Raw genomic sequence first — 24163 nt, 5'->3', positions numbered from 1 at the left:
CTTAAAAGATGGACAAAATGCATTTAGTAATTCTGCTCCTCACATGGTCTAACAGTTTTCTGTTATACCTATAGATAAACGAATTAGAAATAAAAAATATAATTAATTTTAATTGATTTTCCAAAATATAAGAACAAATCTAATATTTTCCATTGTCATAAAATCCTCTAGAAGTATGAAATAATGATATATTTTTTAACTGGTCTAATCTTGGTCTAAATCTTTAACTGCTTTTATCTCGGTCTAATTAGCATGGAGTAACTCAATCATATTCAAATCTAGAATGCCACTTTATCCGAAGAAGAAAACATTCTACCAATGTGTACTACCAGTCATGACATTATAAGGAAACTGCACAACGCTTACTGAAACGAAATATGCTGGGAATAACCAAGAAAACCCGTAAAAAATAGAGTGGATACGACAAAAGACCCAGATAATAGATGTCATCCACAGAATCAAATCGCTCAAGTGGCAATGGGCAGGACAACCTGGCAGAAGGACGAACAACAAATGGCAACTCTCCCCTCTGCTGTGGAATCTCGTTATGGACGGACTGCTTAATAGTCTCAACAGGGCTGGTTTCAACACTCTGGGTTATGCAGACGATTTGGTCGTGTTAGTCAAAGGTAAGTTTAACACAACAGTAAGGCAGCGAATGCAAAGGGCCTTGAAGATTGTGAAATCATGGGTGACACGGGAGGGACTAAATATTAGTCCTACAAAGACCGTAATAATCCCCTTCACCAAGCGCAGAATACTTGAGGGACCTCTAAGACTCTGCGGTGATGAGATTGCTCTCTCGGGGGAGGTCAAGTATCTAGGAATCACGCTTGATACCAAACTGACCTGGAACCGACATTTGGAAAATGTCACAAGCAGGGCGGTGACTACACTAGCGGTGGTCAGACCCCTTCATGGAAAAATCTGGGGCCTTAGACCACAGATGGTGCACTGGCTGTACACTGGAGTGGTGAGGCCTTCAGTAACATATGCATCCTTGGTATGGTGGCCTAAGGTAATGCAACAAACAACAATGCTCAGCTTCAGCAAGGTGCAAAGACTTGCTTGTCTGAGCATAACAGTGGCGATGAAATCAACGCCCACTGCATCAATGGAGGCGCTTCTGGACCTTCCGCCTCTTCACATAGTGATCCAGGCGGAGGCAAGAATGGGACTCTATCGACAACAAAGTGTCTTGTCTCTGGGAAATAGGACAGAAAGAGGACACTCAAAGATGGGAAATTCTATCGGAGGACCTCTACTCCAAATGAGATCGGACCAAATGACCCCTCTTTATCACTACCACAAACCATTCGAGGTGAACAAAATGGATCGAGGAATGTGGACAGATATAACATTCCTTCAGGATGGACTAACCTGGTATACAGACGGGTCAAAGACCGCTGAAGGAACAGGAGCTGGAGTATTTGGGGAAAGACCAAGGGTAAGTTTATCGTTTTCCTTGGGTAAAGACTCAACCGTATTCCAGACAGAAATCTTCGCCATTCTACGATGTGCGAAAGAAAACAATAGAAGAGCTTATTCAGATAAGCTCATCAATATATGCTCAAACAGACAGGCGGCACTTGGGGCGCTTATGAGCCCAAAGGTATCGTCGAGACTCGTCTGGGAATGCCTAGGTGAACTGGAAGCTATGGCTCGACGGAACAGAATTAAATTATTCTAGGTGCCGGGCCACAGCGGCATCCAAGGCAACGAAAAAGCCGATGAGCTAGCTAGGCAAGGATCATCGGCATCTTATCTTGGTCCAGAGCCAGTACTGGGAATACCCAAATGTATGGCCCGTAGTGCACTAAAACTCTGGATCAGGAAAAAGCAGAATGTCCACTGGAGAAACCGACACGGGCACAGGCACAGCAAGGCTTTTATCCAAGGACCTAGCTCCAAAACCGCAAAAGAACTGCTAATGCTTAGCAGGAATAAATTGCGGATTACAACAGTCCTCTTGACAGGACATATGGCTGTCAAGTGTTACCTGAACAAGCTCAATCTGTATCAAGGAAGTCTTTGCTGCAGACTTTGCGCTAAAGATCCTGAAACAGCGGAGCACATAATATGTCACTGCGAGGCTCTGGATCGCAAGCGACACTTTTTATTTGGGAAAGCTAGGCTAGAACCGGAGGAACTATGCTCCCATCCTATCAAGGACCTGCATGAGTTAGTGCAGGGCACAGGGATAGGAGAATGGGTGCAGATATAGAAAGGGGACAAACACAATAGGCCTCACAGGTCGCAGTGTTTCCGGCAGAGGACGACCCCTTATTGTGGAAAACAAAACAACAAATGGACCACAAAAATTACAGCATGGTACCCACGAGGAATTAAGAGACCTAGAAAAAGAGCAAAGCTGAGATGGGACCATGATATTAGGAAATGAGCAGTGATAACTTGGGCCCGCATAGCCAACAATAGACAACAATGAGCTCAACTACAAAAAGAGTATCTAAATATGTTAGGGAGGCTACACCATAATTGGACATGGTTGAGTAAGCTGAGAATGACGATGATGATGATATTTTTTAAGAAAATTACGATTTTTATTATCAAGCATATAAACAAATGAATCAGGTTATAATTTCCTTACTTTTAATGAATGGTTATTTTTTGCGGTTTTACTTTTAGTAGGTGTCTTTCTTAAAAATAAAACCACATTTTGGTTCATTATTTTTTGTATATAAAAATGTTACATTAGGTTTTTTACTGTTAAAAATACGTTTGAGAATGTTACTTATTGTATATTTTTGTTCAAGTCTTAATGAAATAATGAATCTTCCAAAATTGCAATTAAATAAAATTAAAATTCCAAATAAATAGAGATAAACAATATTTAAATTGTATATTCCATATCGTAAATTACTTCAATATTTATGGAAAAAGTAAACATAATTTAATTTGTTTTTAATAACAGTCCTTGGATGAATTTTGACGTCAATAGTTTAACTATACGGGTACGAAAAAGAATAAAAATGTTGTTATTTGCCAACGAAAAAGAAATGTGATGATTGACTGAATATTGGTCTCATATTTTATGGTAATGTTCATATTTAAATTATCTACTCGTAGTATGTGCTACATGAAAAAATCCCTTAATTTTGTCACTAAAGCTCTTTACTACAAAAGAAAAAATATGCGGTATTGTGTTATACAGTACTAATTTTGTATATATTATACAGGGTGCTACAAATTCGAGGTGCGAGCATTGGTATCTCGGAAACCGTAATAGATACGAAGATGGTTAAATTAGGGCAAAGTTGCGCCTTGGGATGTTCACCAAGACGCCATCAAAAAAGTTTTAAAAATTCAAGGATTGCTGAGTTTTTTGAAAATGAATTTTATTTTTTCCTGTCGTTACTTTTTAGAAGATCAAAAAACTAAGTGCACATTCTCATAGCCACTTTATTAGGGCTATCTGATAGTATTTTTAGATTTTCAAATTAGCTAATAATTTGTAAGATACAGAGGCCAACTTATTTTTTTTAAATACGGACCTGCATTTTTTATTTCCGGTTTTGAAAGAATTCGGTCTCCTGAGTACAATGATATGCCACACTTTATGCTTTTTTTGTTTTGGGTACCATAACAACAACAAAACTATTTAACTATTATTTAAATATTACAGTTGAGGGTTGGAACCTTTGGTGTTACACAGCAAAATAAAACACTAAATCACCACAATACACCAATACACAAGTTTATAATCATCTGCTGATGATGCTAACATGGTTAGCGAAACGCGCGTCCAGTGTAAAGATTATATTCAAATCAAAAATATCGATGAGCGCTAATTAACATTGTGTAAGGGAAATCTAGCCAACTAAAAGATTCAAATAAAAAATATCTAGGTCAGGATTTTAAAGATATTATTTTTAACCTTTTTATTGTCAATTTGAAATCTCTCAATGTGCGATCTAATAAAATGCATAATATTAATCGTAGTTATTATAATTAAATCAACTTCTACGAACTAGTTTCTATTCCTCTACATATTCGATAGGGTTGCCACCGAGGTTACCACCCTCCCTATTGCACAAATTTATTTTTCGTTCAATTTTATTTATAGCTCTTTAAACTTTCTTCTTATACATCAGAATATCCGAATGCATTTTGTCCTCTTTATTGTAAATGTTGAGCTGTAATGATTTCACTTTTAAGTAATGTAATAATTTAACTAGCCTAACCATAGTTTCTCGATATATAATTACATAGGTATTACTTTTAAATCTTTTTATATTATTTGGAACGTTTGAAATTGGTTAAAAAATATTTGTGGCGTTTGAAAAAAATAGCATGTTCTATCCGAGTAAAAATGACTTTTTGTGGCTCGCCTGTATATCAAATGTACAGCCTTGTCACAAAAAGTGTCATTTTTACTCCTAATAAAACAATACATATACTATTTCTCGTGTGTTTTGTAAAAAAATGTATATTTTTAATACAAACTAATCAAAATTAGTATCTTTCTTTTATGTGAGCGATATTTTCATTTACACATCACTTATCAGTTTCAGAACATTATTAATTTATTATGTGTACATTAACACGTTAATCCTTCTGGATATGAATATCTATACATACATCTATAAATATGTACCCAATTATCATAAATAAACACACTTGAACAGACCATGAAATTGCATTTCCCATTCAACGTTATGAAATAATTAAAAAATTAAATCGAACAAAAATTTTATTTATTATTTTAAGAAAAGCTGATTAATACAAGAAGCATTTGTATATAGCTCATAAATAAACAGGTTTGTTGTAATTATATAGTGTACTTGATTTCATTAGCACAAAATATAATTTTTTAAAGTCATTTACATTGCATTAAAAAAATAATATCACAGACAAACTTTTTAGATCTTAAATTTTTTTTTAGATTCAGATGTATTTTTTAGATTTAGATAAATATTAGATTTTAGATATTATATAGATATAGAGGTTTAGAAAATCACTAGTTAGTCCAATGATTCACAGAACAGTGCACAATAGCATAAAATCAATAATATATGAGGTACAAATTCGACGGTCTATGAGTATTTTAGGTGAATATATACTAATTTTATATGAGGATTCTCCGATGACCGCATAGTAAATACCCAGTATAATACCAGGAATATACCAGCATATACAAGGTATACAGGGTGGTCCGAACTGTATTCTGGAAACTTCGGCAGCATATTCTGCAGATAAAAATAAGTAAAAAAGTCCCTATAAATGTATAGTATGTCCTAAAATGCTTAGTTTCGGAGATACAGGGTGTAGAAGTTTCCTTTTTATTTCGATTTTTTTTTCAAATAATTTCTGAAGCAATGTCAATATATGGATGAAAATTGGTGTCTGGGAGTTTTTTGACATGATAAGTTTGATTTTGATGTCAATATGACTTACTTGTAGAGGGCGCCACCTACATATTTTTTAACTGCTTTGAAGAGTAGGTAATAACTTTTCGACCGTACCTGTATAAAACTACCGAGTAAAAAATATACATTTACGACGTTTTCTACGTAAAAAAGGTCTCTTGGTAAAAATCGGTACCAGTAATGGTTCTCGAGATGTTTGGAATCGAAATTATCAATACCTGTCATCATTGACATAAATTAAACGTGTTGACTAAATAGTTATTATACTGAAATAATAAATTTACCAAAAGTTCAGCAGAAACTGTTTTATTACCATTTTTTTGATTTTAATTTATGATTAATTTAAAAAAAATAAAATTTCCCAAATTTATTATTTCAGTCAAATAACTATCCACTCTCAACGTGTTTATTTTTTGTCAATAATGACATGTATTGATTATTTCCATTCTAAATATCTTGAGAACGGTTGCTTGTAGCGATTTTTACCAAGAGACATTTTTTACGTAAAAGTCTCGGAAATGTATGTTTTTTACTCAGCAGTTTTATACAGGTAGGTACGGACCAGAGATATGGAAGTGGGAGAATGAGCTTCGACGAGTGCGCATCCAAATTTTTGTCGACGGCAAGATGGCAGACATCTTCCAGGTCTCGCTGTTACTTCCCCTCTTTAATTGACATCTGTTTGTTTTTTTTTTTTTTTCGTTCAAGTTGTTATCCAGTTAAAATTTATTATTATCTCAATCAGAGTCTCAATTATTCTAAACACTAATTCAAAAAGGCTTATTGTATAATGTCATAGTCATTCTAAGAAAGCTAATACGCCGGGAAAAATGATTAGTTTTCATGTGTATACAACATAATCGTGTTTACAGATGATCCAAAACTGTTTATTTTTAGTTTTCCTAAAGACGATTTGTAAAGATCGTGATTGTAATTGGAAATGGTCAAAAATAAGTGTATGATGTGGCCATTTCAAGAGGATGTTTTTATTACGTGTGGAGGAAGAAGATATTTGGAATCAATGTTCTTGCTTCTGTAAAATAGTGCACTCTTATAGTGTCCATGAAGGCACAAGTTCAAGTGTACTAGAAATATGTCAAATAAGATTGGTCCTTACTTGACAAGAAGATTATTTGGAAAAATATTGTAAAGTTTGTTGTAGGTAGTTGTAGTTTTGTGCTAAATATTTCTAACATTAGCAGCAGCAGTGTTCAGAGTGTCAAGAGGAGGAGAATTCAGTTAATTAGATTTATGCACAGTTACAGGTATGAAGGCTTTTTCAAACATAGTATCAAGTTCTTTAGTCAACATTTTTAGTATTCCTACAACTGTAAAAACAAGGAACATTGGACTGAAAAAATGGCAAGATTTATATAGGAAGAAAGGGTATTATGCCAATAAGAAAATTAAATCTGTAAGCAGAAGTTTCTTATTTAAAAACTGTTATGGGGCATATATTAATTTGTATCTGTGCCACAAATCACTGAGAAAAATCATATAATATTCATAATTGTTAACGAGATGATATTTAAAGAGTGTTAAAAGTGAGACTATTAGTCATGAGGCTTACAATGTTACTTTGTTTCAATATTACACTTTTATTCTTGTAAAATCTATAATGAAGTTCAAAAGCATTTTAGCAATGGCCTTTCAATTTTGAGAAAGGATTTATACGCAAATTCAAAATTTCAGCTAAATCGGAAAAATCTATAGATAATGAATGGCATTTGAATGGCCTTCCTGCGCGAGTCAGGATTTACTTGACCAAGGTTTTTTATACATGTGAATGATTGGTAAACTCCAAAATGTATTTTAGTAAGGGAATTGTCAAATCCCATGTTTTTAAATAGATATAATACAGGCCAAAGTTGACAATAATACAGTTCAAGAAGAAATTTTATCTTAAAAAAAATTTCTTAAAATTCTGAGATTATATAATCTAATTTTCTTAATAATAAATTAGGTATATGTATGTTGTACATACAGAATTTTGTTATGGACAAATAAGGATCGACATACTTTTTGTACAAAAATAAATGATTTTTTCTAGTATTACGACAAACCATAATGTGTTTTACAAACTTACCGGTAACAGTTTTTTTATAATAAAATATTTAGGAATAATTTGGGTTGTTTATCAATATATTAATGACTTGAATTTTGACAAATTGAATTTGTATCAAAATAATTTTACGAGCTCATAAAATTGATGTTCTATTACAAGATTGAGTTTTTATTGTCGACAAAAACCAGGATAAATACTAATAATAATACCCATAATAAAATCAATGATGTATGTATATATGAAAATATTTGTCAGAGGACATATTATGTAACAGTTTTTAAACACAATTTGAACATTGAATAAAAAAATAAAACAAAAACATATTTTTTCTAGGTTTACATTAAAAATACAAGGTAGGTAATCATCAAAAATAATTATGATTTTAAATGTTTTTTATGAATATACAACTTGAACAAAAAGGTGTTTAGAACAATTTTTACCAAATTTGCAAAAATTTTAAATTGAAACGCGTAATTCAGTACAAGTAAACATGAAATATTGTAAATACTTATTTAATATCATTTCGAGTGTTTAACGACGAAAAGGTCATCTGTCCGTAGCGTCTTTTGTCAGAATATTCGTATATTTAGTGTATTATATACCAATATTGTACGCAGTTTTGAAACTGATAATTAAATAAATCATATTAATGTTAATAACCATAATAAATGATAGAATTTCACTAAATTTAAATTGCCCCCGTATGGTTGAAAGCAGCAAATTGATTACTTATAGATTACCACCTATATACAAAATGACAGGAAGACCTGGAATATGGCGCCCAACTTGATTAGACCTTCTGCGCATGTTGACGCTCATTCTCTATCCCTTCTATTTCTCTGGTACGGACGTAACTACTCTTCAAAACAGTTAAAACACATGTAGGTGGCGCTCCCTACAAATAGGAGTCATATTGACATTAAAATCGAATTTGTCATGTCAACAAACTCCCAGACATCTATTTTCATCGAAATATTGAAGTTACTTCATAAATTATTTGAAAAAAATCGAAATAAAATTGAAACTTCTACACCATGTATATCCAAAATTTTAGGACATAAATTTATACGAACTTTTTTACTTATTTTTATCTGCAGAATATGCTGCCGAAGTTTCCGGAATAACTGTTCGAATGGATATACAGGGTGTTTCAAAAAACATTTGCCATCTCTCGTAGGGAGATTCCTCACATAAAATAAGATATATTTTTCATATCAACATAGGCCCGATTCTGCTTTCTTTCGTAGCTACAGGGTGTTAAAGCTTTAATAAGCTTTCGATTTATTATAATTTTCTTCCAAGTACTTTTAGCGTTTCGAATGAAATTTTGTGGGTAAAAGTTACTATAAATGCGACATATTTTAAAGCTAAAAAAGGGTCGACATATTCACCAGGGACGTGCATATGGGTTATCACTGGATTATTTTTCCAGAAAAAGCATGTACGCCACTGATTTTTTTTTCTTTGTTAGCTATACAGTGTAAGCAGTTTAATGCCGATTAAAAGCTGTCTCTTCATATTTTGTCGATTTCGGCCTCCTTGATAAGATCAACATAATTTTATTAATTTGCCATGGTCCAAGTCTCGCCATAAGAAAATGATACAGTTTTAGAACTAGGAAGTAATTAATATTTATACTCTTTCTTAAATAACATTTTAAATAATTTATTAAATGAATGAGAATATGCACTCCACATTACCTAGGTAGTTGATATTTATATACTTATTATATACAATTATAGAATAGTTCTTAAAATTAATTTTTTTCTCTGATTGACTTTTTTATGTTGCGGTGCTACAAGATATTTTTTTAAGTAAAAGTCGTAGGTTTACAATAAATTGCAGCTCATTTGATATGTCATCCTATGTATAGGATGACGAGCTTTGATGCAACCGTGAATATTAATTATTACCTTGACACCTACTTCAAAAATATACATGGTGATTCAATAAAGATCAGGTGGCCGATTAGTTCTAAAGGACTGTATATAATTTTCAAAAATTTGTCTTCCAACATTTGCTAATCCTATTCATTGTTCAGGTGTTACATATACATGTACACATACCTACATGTTTATAAATATAGTACCTATAGCTAAGGTTATACGAGGCTGTCCAAAAAGTTTTCAACAAATCAATTTTTTAGGGTTCCCAAAGGGTAAAAACGGGAACCCTATTACTAAGACTTCGCTGTCCGTCCTTCTGTCACAAAGGTCTATCTTATGAACGGTTATAGCTATAGACAGTTGAAATTTTTACAGATAATGTATCTATGTTGCCGCTATAAGAACAAATACTAAAAACAGAATTAAATAAATGTTTATAAATAAAAAAGTACTTTCATTAAACATTATCTTTTAAGTAAGAATTTTACATAGAATCTTTCAAGTCCTCGGTGGCCGCGTGGTTTAAAGCGTTAGGACTTTACGCTGCTATGACGTTGGAGCTGTAGTAAGGCAGGTTCGAATCCTAGTCAAGGCGAAAGGCGACTTTTTTTTAAACGTTTTTTTTAATTTTTACATATTTTTACATATTTACTTTTACTTTTTACATATTTATTATTGATTAATACAATTTTTAGTAATGTGTTTCTTCATTTTTTTTAAATTACTTATACGCGCATTCAAAATTTCAGCTAAATCGGAAAAAAAGTTCATAATAATATAGTGTCTAATGTTCTATAGATAATGAATGGTACGGAACCCTTCCTGCGCGAGTCCGACTCGCACTTGACCAATTTTTTATACATTGTGAATGATCGTAAACTAAAATGTATAAAGTGTAAGTGAACCACTAATTTATCCCACTAATTTCGAGGTTCTGAATGAAGCTTAAAGATTTATCAAAAATATATTCAACAGCTCAATCATATCTGGTAAATTTCCTTGTGCATGGAAATCAGCTAATATTCTCCCTATATCTAAGGTATTGACGCCCGGTTCTTTTGGTGATTTGCGACCTATCAGTATATTACCGGCTATATCGAAATTATTCGAAAAGATAATTTATAAACAAATTTTAGAGTTTTTAATAGAGGCTAACAATATTCTTCCAATGGTCCAATCTGGATTTCGTGCTAAACATGGGGCATCTACAGCTTTGCTTAAGATTGTAGATGATCTTTCTCGCGCCATGGATGGTTCTAAGTGTACAATGTTAGTTCTCTTGGATCAGAGTAAGGCATTCGATTTGGTTAACTTTCAATTGCTTTTAGCTAAGCTTCGATTCATCGGATGTGATACTGCTGCATTGTCTTGGTTTGAAGATTACCTAAATGATAAAACACAACGAGTAAAGCTGAATAGTTTAGAATTATCCAACTTTAGCGTGACAACGAATGGAGTGCCCCAGGGTAGCATCTTGGGCCCACTCTTATTTTTATTATACACATTTGATTTGCCATCAGCCATTCATAAGTGTCAAATGCATATGTACGCTGACGATGTACAGGGTGGGTCAAATTCGACGCTTTTAAATGGAAACACCCTTTTCTATAGGAGATAGACAAAAACTAATATCGGTGTCTGGAGCTCAATTTTTGTCTAAAACATGATGGTGAAAACCGCATATCGATATCTGTTACCGTTTCGGAGTTACGGGATGTTTTTCAAAAATATGCACTATTAACAAATCCCTGTAACTTCTTTGCTATGGAAAATTTTGTATTTTTATGAAAACATTTCCAAAGCACCTTTTTACATAGAATTTAATAGTATAAGTATAATTTTTTTAAAATTAATAATTTAAGAATTATCAAGAGAAAATTTGATTTTTTATATGGGACACCCTGTATATTTTTACTTATTGAAAATAATTTAAAATTACTTTCCAAAAATATAACACACTTGATATTTTGCTCGATTCCTCTTCGAGATATAGAGTATATAAAAATTCGCCCGCTTTAAATAAGTATAGGCTTTAAACGGCACCGGCTGTAATGCAAAAAAATTCTAGCTGTGAGCATCAATTAAAACGAAAATAATATTTGCTATGAGAGAATTTTATAACAATTTAAAATATATTTAACCTACATCAACACATTTAAACTATATCTAATAACAATAAAAATAAATAGCAAACCAAGACATGAGATTTTGCTACAGGTGTTCGACATATTGACGGTCTTAGGATTATGGACAGATGGGGCAGTTTTTGAACATTTCCCGCGAAATTCATTAACTCAGTGGGGGTGAAAGATACCCTCTCATAACTGCTAAGTATTTCTAATTCTTGTCTAGATTATTCGGAAGAATAAGGAACCTTTATTCTTCCGCAAATATATCCATAGGATTAGATCCATGGGCATTAAGTCAGGCGGCCTCGACGGCCAACGGCTGGGATCTTGGTTAACTATTTAATTATTCATTATTCTTGAAATTGGCCGCAAAAATTTGCTAACTTCAGCGTTCAGAGGCGGTGCGTCGCGTCGTCTTGCTGGAAAAATATGTTTTTGAGTTCCATTAAGGGCATATCATCAATAAGGGGTCCAAAGCCTACTAGTTAAAAGTGGCGAACTTTTAAAAATTCTGTATTTCGAAGGGGATTATAACAAAATATCAAGTGTGCGATATTTTTGGAAAGGTAATTTTAAATTCTTTTCAGTTAATTAAAAATATAGAGGGTGTCCCAAATAAAAAATCAATTTTCCTGTTGATAACTCTTAAATTATTAATTTTAAAAAAATTATACTTAAACCATTAAATTCGACGTAAAAAGGTGCTTTGGGAATGTTTTCATAGAAATACAAAATTTGCCATAGCAAAAAAGTTACAGCGATTTGTTAAAAATGCACATTTTTGAAAAACACCCCGTAACTCCGAAACGGTAACAGATATTGATGTGCGGTTTTCACCATCATGTTTTTGATGAAAATTGAGCTCCAGACACCGATATTAGTTTTCGTCTATCTCCTATAGAAAAGGGTGTTTCCATTTAAAAGCGTCGAATTTGACCCACCCTGTACAGATATATCTGGAAACTGCCATTGAAGATGCTGGGGACTCTGTTACTATTTTGAACCGCGATTTGGCTGCTTACGAAACATGGTGTAGTAACCATGGACTAATAATAAATTCTAATAAAACTCATGCACTTTGTGTAGGTAATGCGAGGAGTAGAAACGTTATTGTTTCCAATTTTGATTTATCTGTTGGTGGTACTCTGATCCAATGGGTCGATGTTGCCAAGAACCTTGGAGTTTACCTAGACAGCGGCCTGACTTTCGAACATCACTGTAATAAAGTATACAAACAAGCTATGTTTAAATTGAAAAGCATGTATAATCTGAAACTTTTGTTGGATGAAGCGACAAAACTTCACCTAGTAAAGGCGCTGATATATCCACATTTGGACTATTGTAGTCAGATTTATTACAGTTTTTTGACAAACTACAACCAAACAAAAATACAGAGATTACAAAATGCATCGGTGAGATTTGTTTGTGATCTACAATATAGAGAGCACGTAACTCCTCACCTAATTAAATTGAATGAGCCTAGACTCTCTTTACGTTTTCAATACCTTTATATTATGTTGTTATACCGACCTGGTCATTTGATTACTGTGTATAGGATTTTAACGTGTAAGACAGAGAATAATATAAATGACCGGTTGACAGACAGAGAGACAGCATCAAAAGGGGCCGGCGAGAAGCCGGTGCGACCGATACAGTGTTGCCGGTTTTGCGGGTGTGGGCAAGGTAAAGCATAAGCATGGTGGGAGAACGCATTGAGAGGGGCGGTGCTTTATGTTAAGGTTCGTATTCACTATCCGAAAGAACAAAGGAATGAAATTCGGTATATTTGGACAGCAAACCGAATGCATGCGGCCGTTCGCCATTCGGTTCGCTCCCTCATCTGTTTCCATTCGGTATATCAAAGACGTTCGCAAACGAATGAGAATTATAGAACCGCGCGAACAAGACTGGACGTTCGCTCGTTGGATAGTAGCATTCGTTCGTTCGGATAGTGAATACGCACCTTTATGTAGATGAAAAGGTGGGGAAAGGAAATAGATCACCTGAGATCCAAACTATTTTTGCATCATTCTTTTCGCCTAGCTGTTTCGGTGTGTACGTTAAGTGTTTCAAAAATGGCTATTTATACGACCGAAGAGAAGGTGCATATCGTTAAATGGTTTTACATTTCCTCAAGTGTGGAAGAGGTCATTGGGCGTTATGTGTTCACCTTTCAAGATCGCCCTGTGCCTTATGCCACAACTGTACGCAACATTGTTCATAAATTTGAGCAAACAGGCTGCATTGCGGCGTGCAGAAATTGTGACAATAAGGAAGGCGCAGAGAAGGTAATTCCCGACAAGGAAATTAATATTTGTGCCGCTGTCGAAACAAGCGAACCTTGTTCAAGCCGAAATATAGCCGAACAAGTTGGTTGCAATGCTCGAACGGTGCGCAGAGTTTTAAAAAGGCATGGATATAAGTCCTACAAAATCAGACTACGCAAGAAATTTTTCCCGCAGATTGTAACAGACGTCTGGAGTTTTGCAAGGCTGTAAGAGAAAGAGCCGATCGGAATAATTTATTTTTGGAAAATATATTATTCTCAGATGAAAGCCCGTTTCCCTTACGGCTACCACAATCCTTGGATAGTACGTTATTGGTCTCGAGAAAATAAGCACCTTAGTATGGCACTGCAAAATCATATTATTGGGCCTTTTTTTATTGATGGTATGTTAACAGCTGCCAAATATTTGGATATGCTACAAAACCAAATTGTTCCAGCAGTTCGAAATTTGCCAATCAATTTTGAGGAAGTGTGGTTTCAGCAGGATGGCTGTCCTGCGCATAACGTGCGGAACGTAAATCTGTTCCTTCAAACCACATTTCCCAATCGGCTAATTTCCACACAAGGCACAATTAATTAGCCACCACGTTCTCCTGATTTATCGCCCAATGACTTCTTTCTGTGGGGATATGTAAAAAATTCCATTTATGGCCATACCCATGAACGACCCATGAATATTACGAGCTGCGATTAAAAATCGTTCAGTCGTTAGAAAATATCCCCGCTGTTATGTTAGCTAAAGTTAGGTCAGAGTTTTATAACCGTCTTGGCTATTGCGAAGCACAACAGGGAGGTATTTTTGAACCTTTGATTTAATTTTTTATAATTATTTTGCTAATTGTCCTTTTTTAAAGTTGATTTTTAGTCATTTTTTTAATGCTTGTTTTAACTTATGCTGAAACAGCAACAAAAACATGAGCAGTATAGATACAACCGGACGTTTAATTATTTTTATTGTTAAAAGATTAAACGTCTCGAGATGTATGGATAACCTTCAAAATCGTAAATATATTGTAGAATGATGTACACCCAACCCCTTTCAAATCCGACTGATTTGATAAATGTGTCAAAGTATGTCTACCGTTCTACGACTTCGATACTATCAGTGTTGCCATATGAAGTTTTGAAAATTTCCTGAAGCCTGGCACTGTCAATCTACCAACAAAAAATATTCTTTTAAAATATTTATCTGATGATACTTTTAGAAATGCCAAGTTTGAGAAAACAAATTAAATACACACTAAATTGTGTCCAAAAATATGCTTTCTAAAAATGTATTTCCTCGATAGAAACCTTAATGTTAGAGAATATTTCCTAGACCTGGCATCTATGGCCATATTCTTTCCCACCACTTGATTTGTCTTAGCTGATTGGTTTCACCCCGCCTCTATAAAATTTGGAAGCCATGCATTTCTCTTCCCCACGTGTCGCCACCAAACCAAACGAAACTCTTGAGTCATAGGCGTACTAATATTTTATTTCCATTTAGATTTAGTATTACAGCCAATTTAAGTTTAAAAGTTTTGCTTATGAATTCTGTAAAATTTAATTTATTAGAATTTTAATAAGAATCTTTTTATGACAGCTGACAATGTTTAAAATGGGAACAGTGGAACAACGCCTTCACCACGCTGCTTCTTAAGCCCCATACATACTCAATATAAAAAAACTCATCGACATGATCAAAAAGTTTTATGATCAAGCGGGTTTTGTATCATAAATAAAAACAGATAAACAATTTTTATGTAAAACGACCTTTAAAATTAACATTATAAACATTATAAAACTGTTAGGTGGCATCGTATTTATGATTCTAATAGTGCTACCCTTTGGGGGGTGTGAAATAAATTACTTATTTATAATAATACTGAATTTATGCGGGGTGGTATAACTAGTGTTTTGGTTTGGTTTGGTTGTAGCTATAGTATTACGGGCAACCAACGGTCCAGCTACGTCGAAAGACCGGTTCCCATTAGAACATCGAAGTTAAGCGACGTAAGGCGATACTAGTGGATGGACGGGTGACCAGTTCGAAACTCTGTATCGTGCTGTTGTCCAATAAAGGCAAACGTGTAAAATCTATTGACATACACTGCTCATTCACGCCGGTTCGAGGCCGGATGAGATCGGATATCTCGTGAGTAAGAGTCGACTTAGACACTTGCTCAGATTCAGACACTTGCCCAGATTAGCCCTGGCAGCAAAAAGGAGACGTTAACTTCAAATCTTTTACTTTACTTTATAGTATTACATTATAACATTATCATGTCATAATATTATGAAATATTTCCTACTACCAATTTTTTTAATATTGCAACTTATCAGTATAGAGTTAGTTATCAGTATAGAGCCAGTATAGCAAACTTATCAGTATAAAGTTTTACTTATCTTTATCCTTTTTATTGCTATTTGTAATTCTGAATACGAGGATAAGAAATTTTAGTTTTAAGTACGCCTATGACCGAAAGCGAACGTCTACCTGCCGCTTCTAATCAGCGGCCATATTTGGATGGAATCAGGGATGAGCAAATATAAAGGAACCTAAAATTATTAATTTTTGCTCGTCTGCTCTGTTCAAACACGTAAGAAATATTTATTGATGGATCAGTATGGCAGAGAAGTAATAAAAAGGCCGTTTTTATGAATAACAAAATGGTATTTGAACATCATATTATAATCAAATTGAAATGACAATAGATTAATTTATCAGCTATCCGCAGAAAATTGACAATAATAATAGAAACATGACACATGGCAATTAATATAATTCCAAATTAAAAATCGATAAGAGTTCTCATTCATAATAGTAATATAGATATATTTCAAAGAACTTTACTTAAAATTAACTTTTTTAATTTTGTACTAGTTTATGACACTTGGTGGTATAACTTAACAAAATAAAATCAATCATTAAATAAAGCATAAACGAACAAATAAATAAACAAAAAGGTCAATTTATTTAATAAAACGTACAACGTACGGCTTTGGATACCGATTGTCGTGTGTATGAAGAATACAGTCAACGTGTGTTCAGTACAATACGATATACTGAAAGAGAAAAGACTATAAAATACGGGAGAAAAATGAGAAGTTTATTACCTATCCACTTAATCCGGATCGGTCGACAATAGAATTTTGATATTTACAACATTATGTAATTAATTGATTATCGGTCCTATTATGTAACTGAGGATATACGTAACTAAGTAAGTGAGCATATTTTTTTGGTTAGTTTATTTAATGAAGCGTACACACGGCTTTGGCTGCTGATTCTCGTGTGTCAACGTGTTCAGTACAATACGATATATTGAGAGAGATGCTGATGCTCTATTACGTAGACACGTACATCCCTAGTTGCATAATAAGACAGATAATCTATTAATTACAAAACGTACTAAAAGCGCAAATTCTGTTGTCGAACGCTGTAATCAGTATGATTACAGATTAAATAATTATGGAGGTGCATATGAAACATTAAACGATTCATCATTGTGTTAAGTTATACCACGTAATTTAACAAAAAGATCAATCATTTAATGTCTCACTTCACACTGGCTCACTCCATTATTATTTAATACTGTTTAGAATGGTCGACAATAGAATTTGCACTATTTACTACGTAATACAGCATATTTTTTAGATAATGTACACACGGCTTTGGGTGCCGATTGTAGTGCACAGAGTCTATAGACTCTGTGATTGTATAAATGAACAAAGAGAAAAGAGCAAGAATTTTCCCAAGCGTATGAAGTTGAGCTCCGGATTAAGTGGATAGATAATAATTTTCTCTCCCCGACTTACAAGATTGCCATAGCGATTCACTTCTAGACATGTAGGTAAATGATGACTAAAATAAACGACCCAAGATTTTCTCTTGCCGACCAGTATATTATCGTAGTCTTAAAGAAATTAGAATAAAATAAACTATGTTAAAAATCTTCATGTATACTACAGAAATGAAGATAATATATCTAAGCTAAATGTAATCTATTACAATTGTAGTAAAATGAGTAACTAATTGTCGAAAATCCAGATCCAACCCTAGATGCGACATTTTTTTGAAACGTCTACTTATGCGGTTTGAAATTTTGATGCAAAATCTGGCAATACCGCTCAGAAGAAATGTACCCACCCATACCCACCCAACTTTTTTCTCTTTAATACATTTGATTTGCCATTAAACTCCTCACCTAATTAAATTGAATGAGCCTAGACTCTCTTTACGTTTTCAATACCTTTATATTATGTTATTATATAAAGTCTATACATACAAAGTTCCTCCATATTTATACAATTTACTTATAAAAAGATCAGAAATCCATAGTAGAGATATTAGATTAAATACTTTTACAGTCCCGCGTTCAAAATTTAAATGTAGTTTTTCCTATAAGGCACCTTTATTGTTAAACCCAATACTAGATATACTAGATTCACCATTTTCAAGATTTAAATTTGAGATAAAAAATCGTTTGTTTGCTAATTAAAAATAATAAATTATTGTCTACTAATTAAATTAATTTAAAATCGTTTAAATGATCAGCTGTTTAAAAAAAATATATTCTTTATTATAATTATTCTTTTGAATTTTTTTAATAATTCGAATTCTAAGTGCAGAATCATTTACTTTTATTTTATGGTGGAGTGGAAGAGTGGCTAACGCCAAACTCCTACCAATTATTGTGTAATATTGTATATTTGTAATATTACTCTTTATACAATAAAAGTCATTATTTATTTATTTATTTATTTAAAACATTAATAAAGAATGTACATTTTTCATCTAATACAGACATCATTTTTAGAAACAAGAACAAGGCGCGTTTGAGAAACAAACCAGCCATCATAATTTTGAGTAAATCATCAAGGCTACACAAACCGAGTAAAATTATTATTACATTGAATAATGACGATAGTTTAAGACACTTATTGCTTAGACTACACAACTGGCTTTAAAATGTTCTATTTTCCTTATCGAGCAAATTTAAAGTTGCAATATTTATTTATGCCGCTATTTTTTCAACGGATTCGTTTTAGTACCGGCATTGCTTTCGTACCGAGTTATTTTAATAGTTCTTTAAAGTGCGTGTTTACGTCCTGTAACAATTTTATTTTTACGTCGATATGTTGCGAGAAATGTTTATGAAGCACTTGGACCTAACGATTAGCAGTAATTTAGCACATTCTAAAACAAAGGTAGGAAAACGGTAGTGTATAAATCGTTACATTTTTCTTATTAATATAACTAATATACTACTCAGATGCAAAGAAAATGCAACGGAGATATTTTTGGTCAAAATTAAAGTGTTATATTTTTGTTACTTTTAGTTCTATTTTAGCAAGCTGTACAGGGTGGGTCAAATTCGGCGCTTTTAAAATGGAAACACCCTTTTCTATAGGAGATAGACAAAAACTAATATCGGTGTCTGGAGCCCAACTTTTGTCAAAAACATGATGGTGAAAACCGCATATCGATATCTGTTACCGTTTCGGAGTTACGGGGTGTTTTTCAAAAATATGCATTTTTAACAAATCGCTGTAACTTTTGTACTATGGAAAATTTTGTATTTTTATGAAAACATTTCCAAAGCACCTTTTTACGTAGAATTTAATGGTTTAAGTATATATTTTTTTAAATTAATAATTTAAGAATTATCAACAGAAAATTTGATTTTTTATATGGGACACCCTGTATATTTTTAATTTATTGAAAATAATTTAAAATTACCTTTCCAAAAATATAACACATTTGATATTTTGCTCGATTCCTCTTCGAGATATAGAGTATATAAATATTCGCCCGCTTTAAATAAGTAGGCTTTAAACGACACCGGTTGTAATGCAAAAGAATTCTAGCTGTGAGCATCAATTAAAACGAACATAATATTTGCTATGAGAGATGCAGAATTTTGTAACAGTTTAAAATATATTTAACCAACATCACACATACAACATATTTAAACTATATCTAATAACAATAAAAATAAATAGCAAACCAAGACATGAGATTTTGCTACAGGTGTTCGACATATCGACCGTCTTCTGTTATGGACAGACGGGGCAGTTTTTGAACATTTTTCGTGCAATTCATTAACTCAGTAGGGTTGAAAGATACCCTCTCATAACTGCTAACTATTTCTAATTCTTGTCTAGATCCATGGGCACTAAGACAGGCGGCCTCGACTGCCAACGGCTGGGATCTTGGTTAGCTATTCAATTATTCATGAAATTGGCTGCAAAAATTTGCTGATAACTTCAGCGTTCTGATGCGGTGCGTCGTCTTGCTGAAAAAATATGTTTTCGAGTTCCATTAAGGGCATATCATCAATAAGGGGTCCAAAGCTTACTAGTTAAAAGTGGTGAACTTTTAAAAATTCTGTATTTCGAGGGGATTATAACAAAATATGTGTGCTATATTTTTGGAAAGGTAATTTTAAATTCTGTTCAGTTAATTAAAAATACAGAGGGTGTCCCAAATAAAAAATCAATTTTTCTGTTGATAACTCTTAAATTATTAATTTAAAAAAAATATACTTAAACCATTAAATTCTACGTAAAAAGGTGCTTTGGAAATGTTTTCATAGAAATACAAAATTTTCCATAGCAAAAAAGTTACAGCGATTTGTTAAAAATGCACATTTTTGAAAAACACCTCGTAACTCCGAAACGGTAGCAGATATTGATGTGGGGTTTTCACCATCATGTTTTTGATGAAAATTGAGCTCCAGACACCGATATTAGTTTTTGTCTATCTCCTATAGAAAAGGGTGTTTCCATTTTTTAGAAAAATATTCCAGTGATAACCCATATGCACGTCCCTGGTGAATATGGCGACACTTATTTAGCTTTAAAATATGTCGTATTTATAATAACTTTTACCCTCAAAAATTCATTCAAAACGCAAAAAGTACTTGGAAGAAAATTATAATAAGTCGAAGAAATATTAAGATTTTAACACCCTGTAGCTAGGAAACAAAGCAGAATCGGACCTATGTTGATATGAAAAATAAATCTTATTTTTACGTGAGGAATATCCTCACGAGAGATGGCGCATGTTTTTTGAAACACCCTGTAGATTTCATATTTCAGTCTTTGCAATATATTCGATAACTTATATCATACATACATTTTTACTTTGTCCTATTGTTGTGTACCCGCAGTTATATTTTCAATACTATAGGTTGAAGGTTTACCTGAATATAGTAATATTGACACTATCTTGACAGATAAATGTAACCTTACAATTAGCCTTTATCGCACAGTTTATTTCTAATGAAATTTAACAGAAATTAGATATAGAAGAGCTATAAGTGAATGGGGCCTTTTTCCTGTATCCCACAACGAGTGAAATACAACGAGGTAATACAACCAGTTAAATGTCATTGTTTTTACAACAGATTTTCGTACACTTCCAGGGACGAATAGTGCAAAGTGAAAAGACAAACATTTCATATTTTTCAGTTCGTTTCTTTTCTTTTTTGTCTCACGCGTGTGTTGAGAATGAGTGCTCCGATTTATTCAAATCTCTACAAAATTAGTTTATTAAAACGGGTAACATTATATTATTAATATTATCTGTATAATTAATACAGGGTTGTGATATGTCAATATATAATTTGCTAGCTATATATTCTAATATAAAAGTGCTTTTGTGTTAGTTCAAATAATATTTCTGGTTATAATGTGGCTGATGTTTTAGTGCAAAATGGGGATATTGTTCGTTCTCAAGCCTCCTTTGAATAAGAAGACTAAGGAAGGAGCATAATGCTATCCATGTATTCATGCATGGGGGGCGGAAAAAGCACTCTAGGGGGGATCCTTGACAGTTCTGTTTGACACATTCGAATTGAATTTGAAATTTTGTGGATTTGTCAGTCTTTACGGAGCTTATTTTATGTTATTTATTATTTATTCTACTACTGATAGATGTATAAAGGTAGTAAATCTAGATGGAAATTGTGGCAGAACTTAAATTAACAGTGACACTATCGCGATTTATCGAAAAAGACTCTAAAATAGTTGGTTGTGTAGCGTGCGGTAGATCTCGGCAAAAATTGAGTGAAATAATGGAACAACTTTTCGCTAGTGAAAGTGACTATATAATATACATACGTGTAGTAAACCGATCATTTATGAAATTCACTTAAATTAACTAAATTATATATTTTTCTTGCATTTTAGCTTTTATTTACTACTTGTCAAAGATCAGATGTCAAAGAATTTTGATACGTTAATTTGACTTACCTGCTTCAGTAGCGTATCAGATGTTTGTGTTAATAAATACTTATTATAACTTAATTTTAATAACTACCAAAATTTATTCACAACGTAAAATAAAACAACAAATTATTGAGTCTACCCCACGTCTACCCTACATCATAGTTTTACATTTTTTAAATAAAATTAGAACGGCACTGATAAACCGGAATTTAAGTCGGCCATATTTGAGGCCCATCGCAGTGTACCTAGGATTTTTGATATGCTCCTTCTCATACTCACTATACGCTGATTCGTCGATTTGGTGACTCTCTGCGAGTATGATACCGTTCGTTGATGCGATGCGTCGATGCGGTTCGTCGGTACGATTTGTTAGTTCATTTAGAAATTCGTCCATTGTGTTCGTGATATTTCTTTTGATGGTTTGCCCCAAAACCGACATTCCGCATCAAATTGACACATTGACGAATCGCATCGTCGAACCGCATCGACGAATAGTGGATATGGGGCTTTAGAATTTCAATGTTTTTTGTTTCACCAGGGTAAAGAATCATTTTTTTTGATTAATTTGGTAATATTTTTATTTTATCTTCAAACAGTAGTTAGTAGAAACTATAATTCAAGGGAGAAATTTGGTTTATTTCAAGGAGTTCTTTAAAAAGTTTTATAAGTACGTACCGGGTGTCCCACTAAGAATAGCTCTCGCCTGTATCTCGGAAAGTATTAGCCGTAGGGCCTGCGGAAAAAAATATTTATTACTAATGAGACTATGAGAAATTGCTGGAAATTATTTTAAAGTTTGTAGAACAACCGCTAGGGGGCGCAACTGCAACAAAAATTAAGAAAATGGAATTTTTACACAATTTTGCCTAGATAAGGTATACTATAAGTAATAGCTTCATAATCTTAAGTAAATTTTGAATATGTTTTGTTAGAACCATTTTCCCCTATCTGCCAAAATAAAGTGGTGGGGGACGGTTAGATCTGTTTTTATTTAAATTTTAATAACTCCGGACTGGATGATCGGACTCCAACAAGCGAGGGCTCGTTTAAAAGAACGTTTCTTACTCTATATTGTACCATATAACCAAAAATTATAAGCTTTTGAACGTAGACACTAGGGGGCGTTGTCTTACAATTTAACAAACATTGCGCGTTTTTTCAAAAAAATTAAATGCGATAGTATATGTCATTATAGCTGATAGTAAAGAGTAATAAAAGCTTAACAAGTCAGCAAAAAACGAATCTTGATATCTTTTTTCAACCCAAAGTTATTACCAGAATTATAATAAATACGAAAATATAAGCACTTAATTACCTTATTTTTCTAACACGATATTACTAGCCCTCTTGATTATGAACATTTTGACAAAAAATAAGATAGAAATGATTAGATTACTCTAAAATCGACAATATACCAGAATACCATAATACCAGATGAATTAATATCTACTAATTAAGATATCAATGACAGTTAATAAGAAACGACGCCTCAGTGAAGTCGTGGTAGGCTTTGGAAAAAAGTTGCTTTTCACGTAATAGTATAAACGTCAAAGTGTTATTAGATCAACATTTTGATAGTCTTAGCAGCGTTTTTTCTCTGTTGAAGAAAGGCAATTTTAGAAAACCAATCAAAAGATTGATGTTTAAACTATCCGTTTAAAAGCAACTTTTTTCCAAAGCCTACCATGAATTCTCTAAGGTCGTTTCTTATCCACCGTCATTGGTATCTTAATTATTAGATATACACCTAGTATTATGGTTTTTTGGTTCATTGTCGATATTTTGAATAAAATAATCTTTTCTATATTATTTTTTAGTAGAATGTTCATAATCAAGAGGGCTAGTGATACAGTGTTAGAAAAGTAAGGTAATTAAGGGTTTGTATTTTCGTATTTATTGTAATTTTGCTAACAACTTTGGTTTGAAAAAAGATATCAAGATGCGGTTTTCGCTGACTTGTTGAGCTTTTATTACCCTTTACTATCAGCTAAAATTACATATACTATCGCATTTAATTTTTTTGAAAAAACGCGCAGTGTTTGTTAAATTGTAAGGCAACGCCCCCTAGCGTCTACGCTCAAAATCTTATTATTATTGTTTTTTCAAAAAATTGTTAGAAAAAAACATTTATTTGTTGCGGTATAATATTCTTCGGTTTATATATAAAAAAATAATAGGAGTACTTTTTTTCA

At 33.0% G+C, this 24163-nt stretch overlaps 1 protein-coding gene across 1 annotated transcript in view; it reads left to right on the top strand.

Annotated features, from left to right (window-relative positions):
* The window catches only part of LOC115876365, a 323773-nt gene that overhangs the window by 40318 nt on the left and 259292 nt on the right, over positions 1 to 24163 (top strand). The window lies entirely within an intron of this gene.

This window comes from Sitophilus oryzae, unplaced genomic scaffold (genome assembly GCF_002938485.1).
Source record: "Sitophilus oryzae breed Bouriz unplaced genomic scaffold, Soryzae_2.0 scaffold_1432_pilon_pilon, whole genome shotgun sequence".
Taxonomy (NCBI): domain Eukaryota; kingdom Metazoa; phylum Arthropoda; class Insecta; order Coleoptera; family Curculionidae; genus Sitophilus; species Sitophilus oryzae.
The sequence above is the reverse complement of the archived record's forward strand: the minus strand, read 5'-3'. Positions and strand labels throughout refer to the sequence as shown.